We start from the raw sequence: 18,815 nt of genomic DNA, 5'->3' as shown, positions 1-18,815 counted from the left end.
CACATTGAAAAAATTTTAAAAAGAAGAAAATAAGGTCAAGTAGAGGAAGCCCATTTTCACAGGAAAAAATCCCCCAGTGAAAAGCATCAGAATAGATACCAAGAAAAATACCAACAAACACAGTGTGCTCCCACTATGTATCTACTCAACCTGCAAAAGTTAGAGAGCTAGATAATACAATCCTGGCCACAGGTAGAGCTATGCAGAAGAGCCACCTGGCAGTGCTTAGTCAAAGAAGTAAACATGCACACTTTGACCTAGAAATTCCACCTGTGTGTAAACCAGGCGGTGCTTAAGCAGTTTCACAAGGGGACATGCACAGGGAAATTTATCCTCAGGTTCTTATAGAGTTGTCTGTGCTTACAGGGAGTTGATGGTTGTCAAGATGCCCAAAGCTGCGAAAGTCAAAAGCTAAAAAAATAATAGATGCCAACCTGGATATATTAATAATCCCGTATCTATGATCACCTTCATAAGGTAGCTTCCCAACTTCTGTGTGGAAGTGAGTTCCTCCTTGGCCCTTACACTGTTGTGGAGACCACTAGGAGTTCAGCTTTGTGCAGGATCATCTGACCTGGACTTTTGGCAAGACCTGTACAGCCCTCACACATGCTCAGATGCTACAGGACTTTTCAGACCAGTCCAGACAACAGTAGGCATCCATTCATTGTCTGCACTCTACAGATTCCTAGATGCACGACATTCATTACCATCAAATGCAGAATTTTCATCAAAAACTAATATATATATCATTCCAATCTGAATCAAGAAAATCGGAAATATCCCCAAATCCAAAGAGTGGATCCCCATTGTGATGCTACAAGTTGAAAATTCCACAGCTGACCTCATGGGATGGTTCACAGTCAAAAGACAGCTGCATGAAAAATATTACATGACCTTCCTGCTATGTGAAAAGTGGCATGTGAAGTACACATGCATGTCTTCCTCAGACATGGGTTCATTTGCAAGACACCTTGTGCAATTGAAAATACTCCAAAAGGGGAGAAATCAGAACCATGTCTCCAAAGTATTTCAGCAGAGACCAACTCCATCTGTCTATCTATCTCTCAGTGAGTGTGTGTGCTCTTGTGTGTGTTTGTGTGTCTTTGTTTGTGTTTGTACCATCATAGCTGATACTTCATTGCCCCCATTGGAAAACTGACTCAGATAATGCCATCTGCCAAACTCCTAAAAACCAAAGTTCTTGCTGATAGAATGAAACATTCCTTCCTGTTGGTTTGGATGTGTCCTTTAGGAATCACTGCTACATTTAGTATACTCAAATCATCACAGTAGATCAGGTAACAAAAACATATATATTTTAAAATAATAATAATATATTAATGGAAACAACAAATACAGGATAGAGTAACAACTGTGTTACTAAACAAGGTCAAGGACAATGGCAAACTATAGATTCAAACTTTGAAGAAAATAGTAATCAATGTAAATATTCCTGGGCTGCCTCAGCCCCGCCCAGGCACACAGCAACAGAATGGTTTTGCAAGCATCCTCAGGAGGGCAGGAGCCTTCTTTGCAGGACGAGAGGGAGGTTGAGGCTCGATCCACCCATCATTCTTTTGGGAGAGGCTCCTTTTCCTCAGCACAAAGTTGGATTTTTTGTGAGGATTCTTGGCATAAAATACGTTGGCCTCTGCTGGAATCCTCAGCTCTGGGGAGAGAGGGGTGTACAAAAAGAAGGTGGCACTCAGGAGGTGCTCCCTAGGACACGCCAACATCTGAGAGCCTGTGCCAGAAAAGGCCAGAGCCACACACCTGAGAGCTCTCCAATTCAGCACCAATACCAACAAAGACAGCCTCCACAGTCCTCCCTGAGGAAGAACTAGGCAGAGCACTTCAACAGACCTAATGTCTGTTCCTACCGAAGGCTTTGGACTCCAGAATATCTCAGGTCCTCTTGCATCTGCCAAAGAACACCACTAGGGTTTGCATCTGAAATCTCCCACAAAAGGCTCCTGTGCCGAAGATTCAGTCCCCACATGAGCCATCTTCATAGGTGGGTTTGGAGGGAAGCACTGGATGGTGAGTGCTCTGATGTCAACATGAAATTCTCATTCAAGATGAATACACTACTGGGGGGTGGGAGGGACTGGAAGAAAGGTTGAGCATGGTTGGAGTAAGACCTAAACAGGGTTGTGCCCTGGGCAACAGTACCTTGTTCCTGTTGGCTCCACTGAATCCTCATTCTCCAAGGAGAGGTCCTCCCTCTCCATCTTTCTCTCTCTCCCTCTCTGCCAGCCTCGTTCTCTCTCTCCCAGTCTATGCCTTTGTGGCAAGGGCTGAGGAGCTCTCCACTGCCACACACTAGAGCTTTATGGACAGCCTCAGTGCACAACCAAAGAGAAAGCTATGAAACCCAGAGAAAAAAGGCCTAGGATTCCTCCTCTGAGTTATTTTCCTCAAGTATGGCCACAGTGAGGACAGGCTGACCAGCGCGGATACCACGTTAGAGCCATGCTTCTGCGTTGGTGGAGCCCGCCTCCATGTGAACCAGGCTTCTGAGAATGGAGGCCACATTCCAAATACTGCCCTACTGAGAACAATGGTTCCAAAGACCAGCAAAGGGACTGCTTCCCTCCAACATGGTGTATGGCCCAGTGGTGCCATGACCCCGAGTGGGGGAATACAACAGCCGCTTCTCCTTCCTCTGAACATGTGTTTCCTGTCGCCCTCCTCTAACCTAGAGCCTGTTCTCCATCCCTTCTGGGTTGGATGCGGAGATCTCTGCTATGAATTTCTTAGGCTACCAAGGCCCCAGACAGACTTCCTCTTCCATAGACTCTACTAACCTAACAGTAGGTTAAGATAGGAGACAAGTGATCCTAGAACTCATAGGGATGGTGGTCTTCAGGGTACATAGGCTGGGATAATGGCTGCTGTGGTGTTTGGCTCACAAAAACCAACCAACCAACCAACGAAAAAGCGCTGGCATTATTATCAGATGAGCTCTGTGGCTACGTGCTCAGGAAGCCCTCATCTGACTTTAGTTAGGGATCACAACCTGGCTATTGTGATCACTCCTTGCCTAGTGGACTCAGGTGCGTAAGACCATGGAATTTATGCAAAAACAGATGATTCAGGCTGTCTCCCAGGCTGTGTTTTCTTCCCAATTTCATCCTGTTACTGCTTGCTAGAATCCTGGCAATGCTCTGCCCAGGCAGTGGTTTTTTGGTCACACAGAAGGCTTTCAATAGTACTGCTTCAGTCCACAAAATGCCAGTTCCCTCTTTAGCCCATGCATTCCCATGTTCCTTTGAAACCACTCCTATCCCAGACCATGAAAACATACTGCTCCTGGAGAGAGGCTTTCCTCCTCACTCCTCAAAGATGTCAGCTTTGGATGCCTGTTCATGTCCAGGGGAGGGCACCTGGTGGGGAGCCGCAATATCCACCGGGGTATACCATTGGACCTCAAGACCTTCCACCAGCAGAAGTGCAGTTGGCTTTGTGCACGAACCCAACACACCTGTTGGAGTGTTCTTGGGGGTCAGAGACTACTCTTTGTTGCTAAGAGTTGACCTGAGTCCACATCCTGACCCTTGCTCTCTGCTATCTGATTGTCTCACTTACTCTGACAGCGAGAGATGATTTGGCCCAGCTCATAATCCTCTGGATTCTCCTCAGTAAGGAAGTGTAGGTCGAGGGCGCTGCGGATGACGACAGGAGCCCTATCGTGGCAGGTCACCTGGAGCAGCATGGGAGACAGGCCTTCAGGAAATGGGCCTTGAAGTGACTACTCAAGGACAGTGGGCAGGGGCATTCTGGAGGCACCTCCACTCTAAATACAAGGGCAACATCCATGACCCTACTACCCGAGGCTGACCTCCTGCTCATCGTGTGGGCTCTTCCCACAGGCTACTAGCCCAATCCTTGTACATAGGACTTCCTGGGCCTGCCATTGCTCTTTGTGGAGCTGCACTCCTCTCGGAGTGAAAGGACCCCACTACCTGCATACAGATGCAATCTCATCCCACAAGTTGGGAGGAATGGGACAATAGCCTCCAAGATCCCAGGTCTGCCCGAGGATGCAGGCGGCATTGGGAATGGCCTAGGCACAAAACCTAGAGGCTTTGGTCTGGATTGCCAGGGCCAAAAACAGACCCAGGAACATGACCACACACAGGAGAGCTGAAAGATAGCCACGAGAGCTCCTGGCCTCCAGAGGCTCAGTGCTGGCTGGGATGTAGGAGGGCACCTCATCCGGCAAGGGTGGTCATTGGGTTACCTGGACATTTAGTGTGCTTGCTCCACATCCATATCGACTCTGCAGAGAGACTCTCTCAGCTCCTTGTTCAAGGAACATGGAGAACCTCACACTGCTGTCCTCCTCCATAGACGTCCGCATCCCATACAAGGGAACCTGCAACCTAGTTCCTGTCCTATTCTCATCTGTCACCCATACCTGTCCCTGCCCTTCTGGACTGCATGCTGCCACCTGACACACAGACTCCCTCAGACATGGCAGTGGACAAGATGCTGCACTCGCTCATCTCAGCTCCAGCCCTTCACACTGACCTCTCCCTTCTTGATTCCCATCTATCCTCCTGATCATCCAGAAGCTCCAAATTCAAGAGGGCATGAGTAGTCCATGGTATTGGACCAGTGTCTGCTCCCCACCCAGGTGTAAGCACCACGGGACACCCCTGCTCCCAGGCTTACCAGAACACTCTTGGCCATCTCTGGACTTTGTGTTTCTAAGTGGACACGAATTAAGCAGGTGTCTCCCACCTGCTTGTGGGAAAGCGGCCTGGAGGACTTGCAGGTTGATTCTGAGAACTGTGGGGGATGGAACATCAGCAAACCCAGAAACAGAAAGCCACCCCAGACTGTCAGTTGGCTCTATGGGCTTCCAGCAAATATGTCCAGGTGCTGAGGCTTCTTATTTCCTCAGGTCGGAGTGGAATGGCAGCACATGCACAGCTTGAATAAGGTAGGTGTTTACCTCCTTTCCCTTGACCTGGGGGCGTTTCCTCACGATGAAATATTGTATTCCCAGATTCATGGACAGACACACGAGTGAGTGGTCAGAGACCTTGATTTCTGCAGAGCGAAGTGGAGAGAATTGTTAGGTGGCACTCAAGGATTATACCACAAAACACCCACAACCCCTGAGAGTCTCCGCCAGGCCCATCACACTTTGGTATTTTGGGGCCAAGGCCCACTTTCTCTTGGCTGTCAGTTATCCTGAGCCCACTGTGGATCATGTCTCCCCACTGTCTGATTGTCCTACTTACTCTCATCCTCAGACATCATATACAGCAGCTCAAAGTTGTCCACATCCTCATGCTGCAACAAATTTTGGTCCAAGGCCCTGCGGATGAGTCTTGTCACCGTCTCCTGAAAGGTCACCTGGATCAGGGTGGGACAAATGTCATCAGAGAATGGCTTTTAGAAGAGCTACCCAGAAGACTGTGGTCAAACATTCAGGAGAAATCTCAGCTACATATACAAGGGCACAATCTTGTTATCCTGCTACCTGAGTGTGTCCTCCATATACCACCTGGGTTCTTGCAATGTGCTACTAGAACAATCCTGGTACAAATATCTGCCTGTACCTGCCATCTCCCCTCCCCCTGGGGAGCCACATTCCACTCATGTCAAAGGACCAAACTGCCTATGCACAGACACACTCTCATCTCACTGAGATGAGAGCAATGGGCCAGGGATCTGCGCACCAAGTGTGATCTGGGATGCAGGCTGCCTTTGTGGGTGCAAGAGGCAGATGCACTGAAAATTTGGGTCCTGACTGCCACGACACAAAACAGACTCAGATACAAGAGTGTGCACTTGAGTGCTTCATGATAGCTTTGAGAGGCCCTGGCCTCTGGAAGCTCGGTGCGGGTCTGGTTGTAATGATGTACTTGACTCAGCACTGGCAGTCACTGAACATGTCTCCTCTGCAGCTGGACACCTGCAGCATTAGCGTGTCTACTGCACATCCATAGAAATTCTGCCAAGAACCCCTTTAGCTCCGTATTTATATACATGCAAAGCCTAACATTCCGAAGCTTTGGCATGACCCCCCAGGTGATCCCGACCCCAAATTCCTACACCTAGTCATGCTAAGGAGGTTCTCTTCCCTGCCACCAGGAACACATCCCCTCCTACACATGTGACAAGTCACTGCCACCTCCTCTGCTCCAACTTCACTCATTGAGAATACCAAGTTCTAGGCACTGCAGCCTGCACCCTGGACATATCTCTGCCTTCATCTGTCCACAGCACTTCCGTCTGCACTTCTGGCCTGCAAAACCCACAATACACAGGCCCACTCACCACTGAAGCTGGGCATGCTGATGCTCTCCCTCCTCAGGTCAAGCCCTTAAGACGGACCTCTGTCTTCTTTATTTCCCACCATAGCCCTGGGGTTGGCTGTGTCTCCTGCCTTCCACTGTGTGGACACCCAGGAGGCAGCCCTGCTGTCGGGCTTACCGGGATGCGCTTTGTCTCCCTCAGGCTCTGTCCCTCTAGGAGGACGTGAACAACGCGGCTGTCTTCCACCTGCTCGCTGGAGTGAAGCAGTGAGGAGCTGCTACTCACAGCTGCTGGGGTCCTGGATGCCACTGCCACAGAAGGTTCCAAGAACTGTGGGGGATGACAACATCAGCAAAGCCCAGCAACTGCACCCCACCCAGCCTGGCAGTTGGCTCTGTGGGCATTCTACAACATCCATCCAGAACCTGAGGTTCTTGTCCCCTTGGAGGATGTGGAGTGGCACCAGGAGTAAAGACTGAAGAAGGTGGCTGTTTTGGGAACAAGAGATCCAGCACCTGCTGGGTGGGGATGAAATCCCAGGAGATTAACCCCATGTTGCTGCTGAAATGTAGGTTCCTCCCACAAATGACAGGCAGGAGCTCATTCCTAAGCTGGTCCTGCCTGTAAGGTTCAAGGCTCTGAACCCTGAAGGGCTCCTCCGTGTTCTGATCATTTTCACCCTGGGTTGGGACCAAGAATGGTGGGTTCAAAATGGAAATGGTGACAAACAGAAAAATGACTTGTGCCAATACACTAGAGTCAAAGCACAATGGGACAGTTCCCATCAGTACAAACACACACACACACACACACACACACACACACACACACACACACACACAGAGTCAGAATAGGAGTCCTGGGCCATTCATCAGGGATCAGACTAGAGGGCCTGCTGGGCTCACCTGCCCTGTGCTACTCACTGTTACTCTTGAGCTCCTCTGCGACAATCGCCAGAGGCTCTGGCGTCTAAGATGAAGCCTCACCCAGTGTATCCACAAAAGGGCTAGTTGGCCCCCCTGAGATTCCTGGGAGCCTGAGGCTCGGCATTGTCTGCAACCACAGGAGAACATCCTTCTCCCTCCAGTGGCTCCAACCAAGTGAGCTCGGATGGCTTGGTCAGTGAAGTGGGTGCCTGGATACCAGGGTTCCATGTTCTGTTTGATCCATTGTCAAGGCAATGATGTCATTTCCTGTGCCCATACCTGAGCCTCTTTTCACATAAGACAACTTTCAACAGCCCTATGGGCTGCCGATTTCTCCTCCATGCCTACCCATCTCAGGTGCGCAGGTGTTCACCAACAACTACCCAAACATCCCCACCAGCATCTGCCCTGCTTGGTGCCACTAGAGTTCCAGCTTGGAGCCTTCAAAAATGCATTCACAACCAGTCCTTCCCTCTCAGCAGCTTTTGGACCCTGGTCCCATCATTGTGCAACTCATGGTGTGCCCAGTCTTTTCTGGAAAGTAGGGTAGCATCTAATCTCTAGGGTTTATTGTGTCTATTGGCCCATAACACCCTCTGTTCTCTCTGAAACCAGAGATGGGACTCACAGGTGGCTAAAGCACAAATGTAGAGATGGGATAATCACAAGAAAGGGAGAGACAAAGAATGCACCCTAACTCCATCAGGCCTGTGTCCCACACAGGGACATGGCCAATGTCCGTCCCATCGTGGCTGCAGTTCCCTCTCTACACCATGGCAAGTTGGAGGGGACTGAGATGCAGAGGCTGCTCCCCTCTGCCATACAACTTCCCAAGGCTTCTCCTAAGATTTCAAAAGGGCCAAGTGTGTCTAGTGTTGGGGTCTCACAGAGACTCCGAGGTACCACAGCATCCTGCTGCCCAGAACCGGTTCACCCCTCACCTCAAGGGGGCTCAGCCTCTGGATTCATGGGAATTGAAGTGGGTACAGGTGATGGGATATCACCTCCAAGACTGAGTTATGCCAAGTCCATGACCCCTGTCTGCATCCCTGTCTCCAGCACCACTCCCCCCTCTCTCTTTCCTCCTCAGAGCAAACAAATCCATTTAGCAAGTGTGTCCTGTGATAAAGACATGACGGTCACCCATCCTCTCATTACAAAAACACTGAGGCTCAGCCAACATGGATCCTACAGGGAACACAGGCATAAACTCAGACTCCGATCCTCCCAGCCGAGCCTCAGTGGAGCCTGGACTCCCAGCCTCCTGAGTCAAGGAAACAGAGGTTCCTAGCCGAGCCACCTTGGATGCAGCCGCACACAAACTGAACTCATCAATGCCCCTTGCTCTCAGTTGTGAGTAAGAGGGGAAGTGGTGTTTCACAACCCTGGACATCAAGTGCAGTCTCCAGGCTTTGGGGTGTGCCCTGGCCTCTGTCTATCTGCCCAGGCTCTCCAACCCACACTGGCCTCTTACCCAACCTCCTCCTAGGGCCAAACTCAATCCTGCCTCTCAATTTCTGCTGCCTTCCCCAACACACTGCTCCCCAAAATGAGCAGGGCTGGCTCTCGGTTATCATGCTGGTGCCAGCAGGAATGCCACCCCACTGACATAATTCTGAGTCCCAACCTAGGCACTCCAGCTGTCTTTGCCACACCTGGCCTGTTTGGGCTCTGGCTCTTGCTCTTTTCTTTCATGTGCATGTGTTTTGAGGTTTTGAGTTTCTCCCACTGCAGAACTGCAGCTGTGGCAGGGTAGAGCTCATGAGGGTGACATTCTGAGCCACATCCAATCCCATCAGGACTGTTCACTGGGGTGACTGCTGGAACACAGTGATGAGTGAACACATGGGAGGTGGTTGGACCCACCTTGCCTCTGAGTGGCTTCCTTTCAGGACAGGAATGTAGGCATGGGAGCCCCTGGCGTGGGATGCTTTGCACAAGGCATGACCATGGGCTCTCTTTCCTGGCAAAAATGGCTCCACTCAGCATGGAGAGCACTGTCATTCCTGGTGGCTAACAACAGCCCTGGACCCCAGAAAGGAACCCACACTCAAGATTAACGTCTGAGTGTGCGTGTCCTCGAGGAAATGAGGTCTCCTGATCCCAGGTGCAAAGGGGTAAGTCCTCTAACTCCAGGGGCCATGAAGGGACATCTGAGTTTCCCTTGTCCTTCTTTCCCTCTCTAACTAACCACAGTTAGGACCCTGGCCTCATTCCCCAGTGAGGATCATTAGGCTCCATAAAGGACAGTCTCTAAGATGCTCAGTGGACCAACACCCTCTGCACAACCCATAACCCTATTCACCCAAGAGGCAAGAGGATTTCTATTCAGGAAAACCAGGAAAGGGAGAGCCTTTCTCAAGGACACAAGGACATTAGTGAGTGAGGGAGTGATTAATGGATGGAGAACTATTTCCAACACCAACTTGCAGGAGCATATATGGCCCCCTGGAGAATTCTGCAGTGTGTTGGTGATTAAGGAGAACGTGTGAATTCAGGGGTCACTAGGTCCTCTCAGCCATAAGGAGGGAAACTGCCATAAAGGAACTAGGACAAGGGTGCGAGGAATGCTCACTGGTGGGAAATCGGAAGGAAGGAAAGTGTACTCATTAGAAAAGTGTCGCCTGAAAATTCTTAGCCAGCCAAAAGCCGTGCGAACTTGTGTGGGAAAAGAGTCTTTGCACAGTGATGAAGCTAAGAGCTCACATGATGGAACACAGCATCAACTGGGACCAAATCCAATATCTGATATTCTTGTAGGAAGAGGAGAGTCTGGACCCAGATACCAGGGAGACTGGGGGATACCGGATATGTGAGGTTGGAGCCAGGGCGGGATGCCCATATGGGAACCACAGATCGTGGGCAGCAATAGGAGAGTGGGCAAGGGCTGGGAGAGTTGGGGAGACAGTCCCCTTGAAACCTGGGAGGGGTTATGGCACTGGGACAGCCCAACACCTACTGTGTTGAGCCTCTGGAGCTCAACGGAAGACACTTCCTCTGTTGTCGGCCACCCAGTTAACAGAGTTTGGTTGCAGCAGCCTAGGACCCAGCTGAAGGTCTGAGCATGTTGGCCATGCAGGTTGGATCTGGACCACAGACACCCTCATCAGAGATTGTAGGGTCTCAGCCCTGAGGCAAGACAGGCACTAAGTCAGGCCAGGTGGGGAAACGGATAGGCACACACTCTGGGGGCTGGTGCCTGTGTTACTGGGAGCACTTCTGATCGCAATTCCCTGATCTGCTGCCAACACAGGCTACAGAGGAGGGTACAGAAACACAGACCACGGATCTGCCCCACTCAGTGGGCCCAGGCCAACACCACACCCAGCAGCCTCGTGCCATACCCAATGAGTCTCGAAGCGGCCCCCTCTTCCCATCCTGAGAGCTCTTCCCTTCCTCATGTGCCAATAGCTCCCTACTGTCACTGGCAATATCTACTCTGTGAGATGTCAACATCCGTGGGTACTGTTCTCTCATCCCAGGACAGTGTGGTCCCACACACCCTGGTGAAATGGGCCACCTGGAGGCTGGACCTGGAGGTTGTTGAGGCTGAATGGCAGCGGTGGTCCTCTGGCACTTAATATTATTTAAGTTTAAAAAAAAAAAAAAAAAAAAAAAAAAAAAAAAAAAAAAAAAACGGGTCTTGGTGCTCAAAAATGTTTGATTTGCATATTCTCATCCCCTAACCCCAATATTTTCATTATTTCCTCACATATGAAATCTTACTAGCATAAAGGTAATTTCGTATTAAACAAAGTGGATTGAAATAACATTGGTAAAAATAATCAATCACCATACTTTCAATTTTTGTTCTGCTTTCCTATTAGAAACCACTTGGATACAAGAGAACAGAGGACAGACTCATGGAAATGCTTGAAATGACAAGAAGCTCCCACTCAAGCTCAGCATTCAGTCCTGGACAGGGTAAGACCAGGCCACTTTGACATCTGTGCCAAAGAGTCTACCAGACAGAATCCTCTGACTGATCCCTGACTGAGCCATAGGAACTGGCTAGAAAAGCCTTCACATCCTCAATACATTCTTCACGTCAGAATACTTGACAACCATTGATATCCATCTCTCGTTAACTTGCTCCCCAGCCAACCATTCTTCAACAAATTCAAAGGAGTAACTCATGCAAGCACACAGAAAGGGGTGTTCACTACACACATCCATGTGCGAAAAAGACAACTGGTATTTCTTGTTTGGGCTATTTCAAATGAAATCCCTTCTGCATGACCTCCACAAACCAAAGGAAAATATTTGTGAAATTCCCACGTAGAAGACAAGATACACTTGCCAAGGAGGCAGTGGCAAGAATTTTGACACTCCAAATGTAGAGTGTGTGTTTAGGAAGCAGTCACAGTTTCCATGAGAGAGTCCCATGAAATCAATTAGGAAGATCCATGCTCTAGCCCAACCATGCAAGTGATGTGACTTGAAAGAGTCACTTAGTCTTAGTAACCATCATCACTAACAACTAAGTCAATGAATAAAGGTCCTCAGGTGCCAAGCTACAAAATGTGGGATGAGCATGGATGAGGATGGGTGGGAGAAGTCTCCAACTCTAACACAATTAGGGAAGGATGTGCTGACCTCAAGTGGCTGGGGGGCTGGGATCCTGCCACAGAGGGCGATTCCAAACCTCACATCCCCTGACCCAGGCCAGAAGACCAGGTAGAGTCCAAGGACCCTGGGGTGGCCCAATGGCAATAAAGGTCAAAAGGAACTAGGGATCTGCCTGGTCCCTCAATCCCCTACTCTGAGCAGGGCTGCATGACGAGGCCAGAGGCCATCCACAGCAATCTGCCTTTACAGGAAAACAGGGACTGCAGGCTGCCTCTGGCTCACTGAATCAGGGTGGTGTTTTCATAAAGCAAGACCACTTCCTCACATTTGACCAGCAGCTCATGTGTTGACAGCACAATGACTGACTTGACTCAGGCCCTGATGAATGAAATAGAAAATTCATAGCAAACCCATCTTTAGCTCTTCCACATCATCAGGGGCTCTGATTCAATTCCGTCCAGAAAGGTGTCTGAAATGATTTCTAAACATGCTGGGGACTCACCTCTGTGTGGAACTTTTCAGGAAAAAGGGGATCAAATCTCATGAAGCAACTCTTCTCTCTTCTAGCCCATGGGCAATGCAAGGAACCTGCATGATACCAGAGGCTCACTTCTCTCTTCTCATGTCTTCTGGAAAGGATTCGTTAATGCTTCCTGCAAGGTGAAGCAGAAGCCTGCATCCCCAGCTGCACAGAAGTGTTTTAGGGCAGTGTCTCCCTTAAAACCCAAAAATAAAAAAAACCAGGTCATTCAACAGGCACATGGATTCGAGTACATGTTCAATGATCCCTCCTCCCTGGAGCCTTCCACATGCCCATCTTCCACATTCACAGAGCAATGCTTGGCCATTCTCAAGACCAGGAGACCATGATGCTCCTCACCAGGAAGTCAATAAGGAACATGAAGAGAGCAGCATGGATTGCAGAAGGTGGCACATCAAGGATCTTCAGCTCTGCTGCTAGAACACAAGAGCTTAACTTCAGTATTGACTTTTTGCCAACTACCAAGTACGATAGCAGTGTCAAGCCCAATATGCAGATATGCAAGTAGTAGGTGACACCCCGCATCCATTCACAAAAGTGGGCAACATCTGCATTAGAACAAGGAAGTATCTTACCCTTACTCATAAAAATCATCAGAAACAAAATAAAATGGATGCAAGACTTCTCATTTCACTATTAGGTAGCTGTTGGAATTCCCTATTAAATAATACCTCCTCCAAAATAAAAAGTATCTCAGACATGTGTCAACTATTCAATGGATGACATTTTAAAAACTATGGACTTTACTTAATATTTATGTATGCTATATCCCTGCCTAAGGCTCTATGAGAAAGGAGCACATAGAATTGGATCTTTGAAAATCTCACATTTGCTGATAAATATTACTGCTGATCTCAGGCATGGCGAAGTGAAAAGTGGGACTTTGGATATTCCAAGAATGCTATGTTGTGGGATTGGTGTCCCTGATTCATACATAGCATATGGTTTCTATGAAATCCAGTGAGGGAGCAGGAGTAACGAAGCTGATTGCACAGATGACCTCAGGGAATACTGACAGATAGGCCAAATGAAAAATATGCTCCAGCTAACCATTGGTATTTGGGCTTCTGATCCCAGTCCTGTTTTTAAAAAAGGTGCAGACAGGCAGTGTTCATTAAAAACTGTCTACCATGTAAAAGTGGGTAATTTAAATGGCATCTAGTTACACATCTGATAGAATGGTCGGGCAACATATGAATTTCATTCTAACAACAACAACAACAACAAAACATAGAAAATGAGACATAAAGATAAAACCTTGTCTTCACCAGGATGCCTAAAAATAGGTTTTATTTGGCTCATGCCAATAAATATCTTTCAATAGAATTTCTGATTTCTGAATGAATCCATTCAACTTCATACTGCACAGATCACAAGGTTTTCTTTACAGAATATTCTCTTCTTCTTCTTAAAGCCTCACATAGAAAATGTCTCACAGGACATAGGAGGGCTAAAGTTTGAAGGCATCTAATTGTACTCTAAAACAATTATGAACCTATTCGATCCATTATTAATAAATATCACCACTTTACCACTTGAACCAAATCACAGAAAATTGGAAACAGATGATCATTGGCTTTGATACCTTTACTTCTGTTTCATTACTCAGAGTCGATCAACTCTATACTTCAAGTGACACAGATTTATTACAGAATGCCTAAGATCCTAAGGATCTATTTTAGCTCAGCCCATGGTATTGCTTCATTATTTTATTATTTTGTAAGTAATAAAATATAACTTCATGTTGGATGATATATTCAAGCCATGAATATATCATCCAACATTGTTCTTCCCAAAATATTAGCCCAATTTCTGTGCGCGCTCACTTACTGTTCAGGAATTTTACTAATTGTTTGAAGGTTCTAGAGGACCTGTTAGACTCCTAATGGACAAACCATACAACATACTCCAGAGAACGGACGAGTGCCATAAGAAGAAAATAAGGTCAGCCTACAGCAATGGGCAGCTGCCTGCCCTCGGCTGGGAGGAGCCCTGGCCATGGCACCAGGGCTGCTGGGCAGCAGAAGCCTCCACAGCCCTGCAGGGAGCCTGGAGCACAGCTCTGCCTAACCATGCTCAGCCCTGGACAGATGCACATGAGTTCCCATCACAGGCTCGAGTGTGACAGTCCCAGGTGCATGCCTGTCATGCCAGCCACCAGGGAGGCTGAGGCAAGAGGAACGTTTGAGGTCAGCCTTGGCAACTTAGACCCCGAGGCAAAGGGGAAATACTTTTACAGGGGTCTCTGAGGGTGTAGCTCAGGTAGGTCACTTGCCTCACAGGCTCAAGGCCCTGGGTTCAATCCCCAGAACCCACGTACACACAAAAAGTGAACTTGGAATATTGTTTAAAATGATGGATCAGGTACACACAAGGACTTCAATATGACCTCTCAGAGGAGCTCAATTTGAGATCAGACTGAACAAAAGACCACCTGGACCATTGACTCAGTGTCTGAAACCCTCTGTGAGCATGGGAAGCACTGCTGGCAAGACACCAGAGGGCCAAAGCACTTGTGCCCCCTGCAGGGGCGTCTCTTGTCTACCGCCAAAGACTGTTCCCCTCCTGGGGCAGCTGAGAGCAAGCTGGGCCTTGGAGCAAGGACTAGTGCTTTAGATATAGACTATGCAAGCAAGGGGCAATGTCTTTAATAAAACTAAAATTAAAAAGTCACATTGAAAAAATTTTAAAAAGAAGAAAATAAGGTCAAGTAGAGGAAGCCCATTTTCACAGGAAAAAATCCCCCAGTGAAAAGCATCAGAATAGATACCAAGAAAAATACCAACAAAAACAGTGTGCTCCCACTATGTATCTACTCAACATGCAAAAGTTAGAAAGCTAGATAATACAATCCTGGCCACAGGTAGAGCTATGCAGAAGAGCCACCTGGCAGTGATTAGTCAAAGAAGTAAACATGCACACTTTGACCTAGAAATTCCACCTGTGTGTAAACCAGGCGGTGCTTAAGCAGTTTCACAAGGGGACATGCACAGGGAAATGTATCCTCAGGTTCTTATAGAGTTGTCTGTGCTTACAGGGAGTTGATGGTTGTCAAGATGCCCACAGCTGCGAAAGTCAAAAGCTAAAAAATAATAGATGCCAACCTGGATATATTAATAATCCCGTATCTATGATCACCTTCATAAGGTAGCTTCCCAACTTCTGTGTGGAAGTGTGTTTCTCCTTGGCCCTTACACTGTTGTGGAGACCACTAGGAGTTCAGCTTTGTGCAGGATCATCTGACCTGGACTTTTGGCAAGACCTGTACAGCCCTCACACATGCTCAGATGCTACAGGACTTTTCAGACCAGTCCAGACAACAGTAGGCATCCATTCATTGTCTGCACTCTACAGATTCCTAGATGCACGACATTCATTACCATCAAATGCAGAATTTTCATCAAAAACTAATATATATATCATTCCAATCTGAATCAAGAAAATCGGAAATATCCCCAAATCCAAATAGTGGATCCCCATTGTGATGCTACAAGTTGAAAATTCCACAGCTGACCTCATGGGATGGTTCACAGTCAAAAGACAGCTGCATGAAAAATATTACATGACCTTCCTGCTATGTGAAAAGTGGCATGTGAAGTACACATGCATGTCTTCCTCAGACATGGGTTCATTTGCAAGACACCTTGTGCAATTGAAAATACTCCAAAAGGGGAGAAATCAGAACCATGTCTCCAAAGTATTTCAGCAGAGACCAACTCCATCTGTCTATCTATCTCTCAGTGAGTGTGTGTGCTCTTGTGTGTGTTTGTGTGTCTTTGTTTGTGTTTGTACCATCACAGCTGATACTTCATTGCCCCCATTGGAAAACTGACTCAGATAATGCCATCTGCCAAACTCCTAAAAACCAAAGTTCTTGCTGATAGAATGAAACATTCCTTCCTGTTGGTTTGGATGTGTCCTCTAGGAATCACTGCTACATTTAGTATACTCAAATCATCACAGCAGATCAGGTAACAAAAACATATATATTTTAAAATAATAATAATATATTAATGGAAACAACAAATACAGGATAGAGTAACAACTGTGTTACTAAACAAGGTCAAGGACAATGGCAAACTATAGATTCAAACTTTGAAGAAAATAGTAATCAATGTAAATATTCCTGGGCTGCCTCAGCCCCGCCCAGGCACACAGCAACAGAATGGTTTTGCAAGCATCCTCAGGAGGGCTGGAGCCTTCTTTGCAGGACGAGAGGGAGGTTGAGGCTCGATCCACCCATCATTCTTTTGGGAGAGGCTCCTTTTCCTCAGCACAAAGTTGGATTTTTTGTGAGGATTCTTGGCATAAAATACGTTGGCCTCTGCTGGAATCCTCAGCTCTGGGGAGAGAGGGGTGTACAAAAAGAAGGTGGCACTCAGGAGGTGCTCCCTAGGACACGCCAACATCTGAGAGCCTGTGCCAGAAAAGGCCAGAGCCACACACCTGAGAGCTCTCCAATTCAGCACCAATACCAACAAAGACAGCCTCCACAGTCCTCCCTGAGGAAGAACTAGGCAGAGCACTTCAACAGACCTAATGTCTGTTCCTACCGAAGGCTTTGGACTCCAGAATATCTCAGGTCCTCTTGCATCTGCCAAAGCACACCACTAGGGTTTGCATCTGAAATCTCCCACAAAAGGCTCCTGTGCCGAAGATTCAGTCCCCACATGAGCCATCTTCATAGGTGGGTTTGGAGGGAAGCATTGGATGGTGAGTGCTCTGATGTCAACATGAAATTCTCATTCAAGATGAATACACTACTGGGGGGTGGGAGGGACTGGAAGAAAGGTTGAGCATGGTTGGAGTAAGACCTAAACAGGGTTGTGCCCTGGGCAACAGTACCTTGTTCCTGTTGGCTCCACTGAATCCTCATTCTCCAAGGAGAGGTCCTCCCTCTCCATCTTTCTCTCTCTCCCTCTCTGCCAGCCTCGTTCTCTCTCTCCCAGTCTATGCCTTTGTGGCAAGGGCTGAGGAGCTCTCCACTGCCACACACTAGAGCTTTATGGACAGCCTCAGTGCACAACCAAAGAGAAAGCTATGAAACCCAGAGAAAAAAGGCCTAGGATTCCTCCTCTGAGTTATTTTCCTCAAGTATGGCCACAGTGAGGACAGGCTGACCAGCGCGGATACCATGTTAGAGCCATGCTTCTGCATTGGTGGAGCCCGCCTCCATGTGAACCAGGCTTCTGAGAATGGAGGCCACATTCCAAATACTGCCCTACTGAGAACAATGGTTCCAAAGACCAGCAAAGGGACTGCTTCCCTCCAACATGGTGTATGGCCCAGTGGTGCCATGACCCCGAGTGGGGGAATACAACAGCCGCTTCTCCTTCCTCTGAACATGTGTTTCCTGTCGCCCTCCTCTAACCTAGAGCCTGTTCTCCATCCCTTCTGGGTTGGATGTGGAGATCTCTGCTATGAATTTCTTAGGCTACCAAGGCCCCAGACAGACTTCCTCTTCCATAGACTCTACTAACCTAACAGTAGGTTAAGATAGGAGACAAGTGATCCTAGAACTCATAGGGATGGTGGTCTTCAGGGTACATAGGCTGGGATAATGGCTGCTGTGGTGTTTGGCTCACAAAAACCAACCAACCAACCAACGAAAAAGCGCTGGCATTATTATCAGATGAGCTCTGTGGCTACGTGCTGAGGAAGCCCTCATCTGACTTTAGTTAGGGATCACAACCTGGCTATTGTGATCACTCCTTGCCTAATGGACTCAGGTGCGTAAGACCATGGAATTTATGCAAAAACAGATGATTCAGGCTGTCTCCCAGGCTGTGTTTTCTTCCCAATTTCATCCTGTTACTGCTTGCTAGAATCCTGGCAATGCTCTGCCCAGGCAGTGGTTTTTTGGTCACACAGAAGGCTTTCAATAGTACTGCTTCAGTCCACAAAATGCCAGTTCCCTCTTTAGCCCATGCATTCCCATGTTCCTTTGAAACCACTCCTATCCCAGACCATGAAAACATACTGCTCCTGGAGAGAGGCTTTCCTCCTCACTCCTCAAAGATGTCAGCTTTGGATGCCTGTTCATGTCCAGGGGAGGGCACCTGGTGGGGAGCCGCAATATCCACCGGGGTATACCATTGGACCTCAAGACCTTCCACCAGCAGAAGTGCAGTTGGCTTTGTGCACGAACCCAACACACCTGTTGGAGTGTTCTTGGGGGTCAGAGACTACTCTTTGTTGCTAAGAGTTGACCTGAGTCCACATCCTGACCCTTGCTCTCTGCTATCTGATTGTCTCACTTACTCTGACGGCGATAGATGATTTGGCCCAGCTCATAATCCTCTGGATTCTCCTCAGTAAGGAAGTGTAGGTCGAGGGCGCTGCGGATGACGACAGGAGCCCTATTGTGGCAGGTCACCTGGAGCAGCATGGGAGACAGGCCTTCAGGAAATGGGCCTTGAAGTGACTACTCAAGGACAGTGGGCAGGGGCATTCTGGAGGCACCTCCACTCTAAATACAAGGGCAACATCCATGACCCTACTAC

The sequence above is a fragment of the Urocitellus parryii genome, chromosome Y, assembly GCF_045843805.1.
Source record: "Urocitellus parryii isolate mUroPar1 chromosome Y, mUroPar1.hap1, whole genome shotgun sequence".
Taxonomy (NCBI): Eukaryota; Metazoa; Chordata; class Mammalia; order Rodentia; family Sciuridae; genus Urocitellus; species Urocitellus parryii.
The sequence above is the reverse complement of the archived record's forward strand: the minus strand, read 5'-3'. Positions refer to the sequence as shown.